Here is a 9361-nt window from a genome sequence, read left to right on the forward strand (position 1 = left end):
AAATTATATGTGGTAAACAAAAATAAGGATTGAAAATATGGGGCTCCAGTTGTGGCTCAGTGTTAGAGCGCTAGCCTAACATGTATGAGGCACTGGGTTTGATTCTCAGCACTGCATATAAATAAATGAATAAAGTTAAGGTCCATTAACATCTAAAAAAGTATTTTAAAAAGTCACAGACTATGTGCAGGTTATGTTGGAAAAAAATTAAATAGTTTATGACCTTGTCTCTAGCAATTGATGATAACATAATTATAAGTAATGTCAGTCATTTAGATGTATTTCTCATCAGCAGCAAATATATATTTGGGGGAGTACTAAGGATGGAATCTAGGACCTTGTTCATGCTAGGCATTATCTCTACCCCTGAGCTATATCCCTAATTATTCCAGTAATTTTTATATGACCGTATAATATTTGGAGATTTTGCCTATGACAAGCACACATTTACCAATTTCTTTTTTTTTATACTTGATTAGAGTTTCATGTAAGTAGGTTAAGAAATGATTAATATAAGTTGATAACATATTCTAGAGACAGAATGTATATTGTTATATTATTACACAGAAATATTTTTGTTAAAAGATTTTTTAAAAAGAGTTGGAATGGAACATAATACACTTAAACTCTTATGAAAACTTGAAGTATTCCCATTTCTGGATAAAAGCCAAGAACTACCCACGGTTCACACTTTGCAGTTGGTGCTGTTCTCCCCACACTGACTACTGTGATCTCCTCTTGTAACGTTCTGCCCTTAGCTTAATCACTTAAGAAAAACTTTAGGATCCAGATATACCTTTGCCAGCCTTTGTATCTATTCTTCCCCATGCCTGCAAAATTCTCACACAAATAGTTGCAGACCTGGCTCCATCAACCCATTCCAGATATTTCCCATAGGATTTCCTCCTCAGGGACATCTTCCCTTTACTACATGACCTTTTACTCTCTGCAACCTGCTAAAACACTCCTGATACTCCTTTCCAGCTTTCTTTTTCTTTTTTTTTTTTTCATTCTTAATGCATATCCATTTTACTTCTGTTCCACTGTTCCCCCAACATACTCAAACTTACATATCTGCTTAGAAAATAAACTCCATAGACAGGGTATATTGCTCCTACTTTGTCTTCATTGGTTATGTTTTCATCCCCACAGCTTATAAAATTATACGGGACTTAAAAGATCCTGAATATATTTTCAAGGATGAATAAATGAATCAAGTGAAGTATTGAGCATTTCTTTTGATTATGATTTTGCTTAATTGACTGCATGTATAGTATGATAATCTGAAGTTATTTGTCTTGCCAAGGATATGGAGGCAAAATGAGTTTTAAAGTATTGAAAGAAGTCAAAATTTATATTCATATAACTTAGAGCTAAATCCTCACTTCAGTTAATGGGCAAATAGTTGACCTCTTCAGGTTGACATTATACCACATAGCTGAAACATTCTTCCAAACAAAATTTCTTTACACTAATACTAACATACAGGTCCCCACCAAATATATAAAAATATATATTTTTTTCCTCTTTTTTGGAGATAATCTTTTTTCTTTTATCTCTCTCTGTTTATCTCAAGAGAAAAAGAAAGCAGCTGTAAAGTACAAAGTGGTAGTATCATGATCAAGGCAAACGTGCTTTTGTTTCTTTTTTTTAATTTGTTCTAATTAGTTATACATGACTGAAGAATGCATTTTGATACATTGTACACAAATGCAGCACAACTTCTCATTCCTCTGGCTGTACATTGGTGCAGAGTCACATTGGTCCTGTAATCATACATGTATGTAGGGTAATACTGTCCATCTCATTCCACCCCCCTTCCCACCCCTTAAACCCCCTCCCCTCCCTTCACTCTATTCTACCCAATCCAAAGTTCTTTTATTCTTCCCTACCCTCCACTCCATTGTGAATCAGCATCTGCTTATCAGAAAACTTTCTGTCTTTGGCTTTTTCGTTTTGGCTTATTTCACTTAGCATGATATGATATTCTATCTTTTGATTCATGTTTTTTATGGTGGCATTTATTTTGTATTTTCTCAAGTGAACATGATTTTCTGAATTATTTTTCAGGATTGGACTATTTGTGAAGGCTAAATTTCAAAAGTGAATCTCCGATTTGAATCATTATGAAATGGAGTTGTGATTCTCGAGTTTGACTTTCTCTACTAAAACTCAGTGTCACTAAAGATTTAGAAATAAATATTACCGAATCGCAGTGCAATATAGTAATGTAAAATGAGAGTATCAGATTTATACATATATCTTAGGTTTAGCTAATTTAAGATATTGCAAAAACTTTTTTTCATGTGAATGACATGAAATGCTTCTCTTGGGTAAAGATATAAGCTCAAATACTTTATTACATATTTGTCCTCCCTACACCAAAAATCATTATTGATGTTTGGGTAAAGAAAAAGGTGATAGGTCTCTTGTTATATGAAACAGTAACAAACTATAAAAAAATCAAATACTTTATTTTTAATTAAAAAATAAATAATGACTCATACAGTTTTATTTTGTTTTACTTTATATTTTGTTTGTCTATTTTTGGTACCAGGCATTGAACCCAGTGGCACTTAATCACTGAGCCACATCCCCAGCCCTTTTCATTTTTTATTTAGAGACAGGGTCTTGCTAAGTTGCTGAGGCTGGCTTTGAACTCACAGTCCACCTGCTTCACCATTCCAAGCTGCTGGGATTACAGGCTTATGTCACTGCACCTGGTTTTCATATGCTTTTTTTTTTTTTTTTTGAGATATACTTATATATAAGGTGGTCCAGTTTGAGTCCAAAGTCTTAGGATTTAGTGTTTTCAAGATAAGGCATGGAAAATGCTCATAGGACTATACTTCCTCAAATATACAATTTGGAGGGCTTTGCTCTGGGGACACAATGTCTCTATACTTTCTAGTTTTTTTTCCAAAAGGTTTTTATAATTCCATTGGACAAAAACTCTCCAGGTTTTCTTTTTCTTCATTTAAAAATTTTACATATGTTTTAAAAGGCTTCATTCTGTGCATAAATAGGCTTTTGATCTTTTGCAAATATTTTTATTGTACTTTTTTTGAGTTGTATCATGACTTTGTTGTATCATTTGGTTGTGAATTAACTAAATTTAATTTTTGTGTAGTTATTTGATTTTTGTGTAGTTTTTCCATGCTGCTTATTTCATTTTCTTTTTTTTTTAATCAATTGATTTAAGGATGTTTTGTAAAATAGAATTCAACTTGATAAATTTGTTTAAATCATAAGAAACGTATAACAATGTATTTATGATTTCCTTACAAAACATTTGTTAAATGTCCATCTCATTCCACTGTCCTTCTCACCCCCATGCCCTCTCTCCTCCCCTCACTCCCTTCTACCCAATCCAAAGTTCTTTTATTTTTCCCCATCCCCCACTTGAGCATATATTCTATTTATTTCCCATTTTAAAAAATTGACGAACCATCTAAAAATTTATTCCTGTGTGTACTGTCATTACAACTTCAAAATACATCGAATACTCATCAAAAGTGTCATTATTTTACTCAAATTAATTGCTAGCCATCCTCATGTGTTCATTCCTTCTTAAAGAATTTTAAGTCACTTAACTATTTCAGAATATTCTCTTTGAGGTTTTGTTTGAAATGTCATTAAATTTACATGATGACGTTGACTAAGGGAAACTTATATTGACTTAGGGAAAGATAGTATTATAGTAGTTATATTTTATTTTTTAAAAAAATTATTTAGAGTTGTTTCATTTCACAGTCAAAAGTTCAGTTTTCATTATGAAACACTTAAAATTACAATTAAGTCAAAAATTTTAGCCCATATGTGTAAATTATATATGCACATTTTTTCTGAAAAATTAAAAATTACTCAGTTACTTAATTTTTCGCTTATTTTTCTTTTCTTTTCCCCCCACTTATTTTATATTCTCATGATTGCCATATCTTTTGCTCTTTTATTTTTATTCTGAAATCTGGAAGAACTTTTAAAGTTGGTCATTGTATTGCACATTAAAAAGGTAATTTTGTGGATCATTTATGACCTTAATTCTTTTTACAGTAGGTTTCAATTAATTTTTTGAATTTTTGTGATCTAAAAATCACTTTCTTAACGTGTTCTTTTATCTCAGCTTTCATCTTAGCTAATTGCCTTTATCTGAGCTACTGTTCATTATAATATTTTGATATTGGCTTATAAACTCATTTATTCCAGATTTTCCTTGAGGACTCAAGGCAGATACTTTAAAAATTCATTTCCTGTCCTAAATTGTTTCCAAAAGATTGATTTTCTTCTAAAGTAAAAATGACATTTTTTTTCTCTTTTGCCCTAGACCTTTTAAATAGTTTCTTCCTTAGTTTAACTTGTACATGAAAGATAATGAATTTTTTCATGCCAAATATTTTCTAGGAGTAGGTTGCTGTGATTGTTTTCAGAACCCCCTTCAGGTGATTGGGTGATTACAGACTCAAGGTTTCAACCCTGGTTGATATGAATAACATGCAGTCCAATTGCCTTGTTCTACTTCCACCTACTTACTTCTTTTTTCTTTGTCTTATTTTCAATATTTAAGAGAATCAGTTTTCCATAATGGCAAGAACAGAATATTTAAATATAAATATATGTATGCAAATAATATCTCTATACAACTACACTGCGTTACATTCAAATAATGCAATATTTTAAAAAGTAAAAATTTTACCAACAAGCAGTATCTAGAGAAGGCATTTATTTAAAAAAAAACAACTTTTTAACATTTTTCACACATATTATTATTGTACATATTTATGAGGTATAGTGTGATATTTTAATACAATATATTATGATATAATTAGGGTAATTAGCATATTCATCACCTCAAAGATTTACTTTTTCTTTTTTTAAAAAATTTCTTTTTGTTGTTTATTTTATTCATTTATTCTTATGTGGTGCTGAGAATTGAACCCAGTGCCTCACACATGCTAGGCAAGCTCTCTACCACTGAGCCACAACCTTAGACCAATGATTTACTGTTTCTTTAAGTTGAGATCATTCAAAGTCTTCTTTTCTAGTTATTATGAAATATACAGTAGATTATTGTCAGCAATAATCTACTCTTTTAGAGAGCATTATTACTTCATTATTTTTCTGAAAGTACTTTTGTACTCACTAGCCAATATTATCCCTTCCCCAAATTAACAGACTTTGGTAACCACTATTTTACCATTTACTTCTATGACATTAACTTTTTTTAGCATTCACTTATAAAGCACAATGGTGAGGCTTGTCTTTCTGTGCCTGGTTTATTACACTTAACATAATATCCTCAAGTTCCATAAATATTACCACAAATGGCAAGATTCTATTATGTTTAAGGCCAAATAGTATTCCACTGTATATACATCATGTTTTCTTTATCCATTCATCTGTTGATGTATGCCTAGGTTGAGTTAATGTCTAAGCTTTTGTGAATAGTGGACACAGAATTGCAGGCAACTCTTTAACTTGTTGATTTAATTTCCTTTAGCTATGTACATGGTAGCAGGATAGTTGCATCATAGGACAGTTCAATTCTTTGTTTCTCAAGGAGACACCATACTGTTTTCCATTATAATTATAAATATCAACTTACACTTCTATCAATAGTGTATATGAGTTCCTCTTTCTCTATGTGCTGGCCAGTATTTGTTATTTTTTGTCTTTTTGATGATAGCCATTCTCACTGGAGTAGGATTATATCTTCTGCTTTTGATTTGCATTTCCCTGATCACTCGTAATATTCAGTATTTATTTATATACTTGTTGGTCACTTGTATATATCATCTTTTGATAAATGTTTATTAAAATCATTTGCCCCTTTTAAAATTGGAAAATATATATTTTTCTGATTTTCTTGTTGATATTTTGTGTTCTTTTTATATTCTGAGTATTAATTCATTTTCAGATGAATTGTTTCAGATAATTTCCCCCCATTTTGCATATTGTTTCTTCATTCTGTTTATGGTTTAATTTGGTGTGGAGAAATATCATAGTTTGGTATTATCTCACTTGTTTATTTTTTACTGTGTTTTGAGCTCTTAACCAAAAGATCTTTTCCCATAACAATATGAAATCTTTCCCCTGAGCTTTCTTCTAGTAGTTACTCAGTTTGAGGGTTTACTTTTATATGAATTGAGTTTTTCATAAGGCAAGCAGTCTTTAATTCATTTTGAGTTGATTTTTATATATGGAGGAAGATAAGGGTCCAGTTTCATTCTTCTGAATGTGTATTTTTATTTTCCTAGCCTCATTTATTGAAGACATGGGAGCTTCTCTGTTATGTGTTATTAAAATCCTTGTCAAATATTAATTGACCATTAATACAATAATTTGTTTCTGGGTTCTCTGTTTGGTTCCATTGGTCTATTGGCCTGCTTTTATGCCAGTTCCATTTTGTTTTGATTACTATAGCTTTATAATATGATTTAAGTCAGGTATTGTCCAGTGTGTAGCTTTATTTTTTCATCTCAGGATTACTTTAGCTATTCTAAGTTTTTGTGGCCCTGTATGAATTTGAAGATTTTTTTTTCTGTTTCTGTAACTATTTTTATGAACAAAGTTTTATTTGAATAAGGGTTGGAGTTAGAATGAGGCCATAAGTCAAGGGGTTGAAAATGTAGGATCACAATATGACTTTATTGAAAAATTTTTTTTCACCTTAGAAATATTACAAAAAAATCTGTGCTGATTGGAAACTTTTTGATGCCCATTGAAATTTTGTGGTTGGAATAAGTGCCTTATTTACCTTATCCTAAGTCCCACTTCTCCACTTGAGAGTTTTGTTAAAAGCACATCTATCTGGGTTGTACCTTGAATCTACTCATTTTATTTAAGGGTTTTCAACAGATCCTATCCCTTCTTAATTTTCTCTCTTGCTTCATTACTGTGCCTATAGCTACTGAAAACTTCTGAATAAGATAATTTTTATTTTTTAGAACCTAAAGCTATGTAGTACTGCTATGGTACTGCTAGGGTTTTGCCAATTTCTTCCTATAAAGTGTGTATCCATTCTGTAAGCATTGTCATATTTCTCTCTGTTTCTACTTGTTGTGTTAGAAAGTTTCTGAATGGATGATATAAAAGAGAAATTGATAGAACGTATATGAGTATTAGTATGCTTGGGCTCCTTAACAAATAACAGATTGGGTGGCTTAAATAAAGCATTTATTTTTCATAGTTCTGGAAGCTACAATCAAATAATAAATGGAAGCATCTTTAGTTGAAGAATATATATCTACATATATATTATATATATAATATATAGGATGATATGTATATATCATCCTAATTAAATACATTATCAGATAACCTTAAAGTGGAGTACTACTCAAATATATAGATGATTAATTTGGATATATGCTAAATATATGCATATTTAATGGAAGTCAATTAAAATGTAGCTTTTTATTTAATAAGAATATTTAAAAATATAATTTAAGTTCATCTTTAAATGCCTTATTATACATATCTAAATGCATAGAAAATACATAAAGCAAAATCCGGGTATGCTCAGTAAACTTTTACTTCTGATTTTTACTTTTAATTTTTTCATAGTTTCTTTCTTCTTTTTTTAAACATGCATTTAAATGAACAATCAAAAAATTGGTAAATTATAAGACAAATGTGAAGGGTATCATAATATTCCCGAGGGAAGAGTTTTTCCTAAATTTAGGATGTAACTCTAGAATTGAGCAGCAATAAGCTGTGACATTTTCAAAGGCTCAAAAATATGAGCTGGCCCCCAATAAAAGACACCATCTGGCTATAGCTTTGTTAGAGGTTTTCTTTTCAATTACGTTTTCTGTCATTTTTGCATAAAAATGCTTCTCAGTGCATTTGAAGCACGTGTTTGGAAGAGTCTATGTTGGGTTGTGTTCAACCCACTTAGCTGTATTGTGCAGGCACTCAGAAGTATGCTTTGGGCATTTAAGCAGGTGTGTTTTCAACCTACATATTGACAGGGAAGAGGTGATGTGGACAGGGCAAACAGCTTGATTATCAAAACCGAAGTCCTGGAACACATCCTTCGAACTAGACAGAATGCTGCTGGACGTTAGGACATGTCCCATTTTACTCTCTTTGACTAGCTGATTGCTTATGTGAATATGTAATCAAATATTCCAATTCCTACTCTGCAGATCTGGCTTGGCTTTTGTAAGATGGATTTAAGTTCTGATACTTTTGCCATATGGGTCTGACTGCTTTCACTGCTGAGTTAACAATACGTAAATATCTTTCTTTTCTTTTCAGCATTTGTCATTTCACAGTAGTCATTAAGAGAACTGATATAATGCAGAACTTACTTATAATAGAGAAAAGAAAATAATTTCTGTCAAAATTCTAGTAAGATTGCCAGTCATTCTGAATCAGGAAAACACTCAATTTATCACAAATGAGTACATGGTGAATATATGTAGGACTTTCCACGCCAAAATGCTTTATGTGGAAGCTGTTACTTTGAAATCCAGCAGCTATAAGAGTTTCTTCCACTTTTTGGGCTGAACAAATATGACATGCTTTCACAGTTCACTCTGGGAATGTTAATGGACTTACTGTGTCTCCATTCTGTGGTTTCCAATACTTTTCTGTAACAAGGTAATCAGGAGCTTTTCTCTACTTTTCTAATTTATGAGGTCCAGTCAACAGTGCAACAATCCATTGCTCAAAAGTCACAGAAATAACTTTGTACATTAGTAACCAGATTAAGCTTTTCTATCGCATTCCTAATTACAACAGCTATAGCCAAATATTTGCTGAAAGGCACTATGGTAATTAATTAGAGTCAACTGGGTCAGCAGGGTACATAATAGTGCCAGTTTTCTGTCATTTTCATTCTTAGGCTTGGTATGAGAAAAGAAGTGATTTGAAAGAGCAAAGAAAGGGGCAGTATAACGGAAATCTGGCAGAAATTTAGACAATTTAAGTAGCCCATGTGCATAGACTCATCACTTTCAGTGTTTCTATCAACAACCTTCAAGTGGAGTGGGACCTTGTGCAGTCTGGTATTGTACCTTGTATTAAATGTTGTGACCTTTTAATCTACTACTGACACTCAACGGCAGGAAAACCTCTCTCATTGTTTATTTATTACCAATAAAATTTTGATATGTTTTAGGGTGTGTTTGAAAGAACTACCAGCAAATCTTAATTTTAGTTCTGTATCATTGAGCAGAACAGAAGGGAGACCAATTCTAGAAATCAGAGTTTATGTCAAGTGGGAGCCAGAGAATTGGGCAGGCCTACTTACTACAAGGCCACACATTGCTGTGGGGAGGAGAAACAGGCAGGAATGTTGACCCTGGATGCAATTTAAGGTTTTCAGTTTCAATGCTTGCACATATGATGTGATGGA

This window comes from Marmota monax, unplaced genomic scaffold (assembly GCF_021218885.2).
Source record: "Marmota monax isolate L192 unplaced genomic scaffold, Marmota_monax_Labrador192_F-V1.1 WCK01_AAM20220418_F8-fsc00140, whole genome shotgun sequence".
NCBI classification, from domain to species: Eukaryota; Metazoa; Chordata; class Mammalia; order Rodentia; family Sciuridae; genus Marmota; species Marmota monax.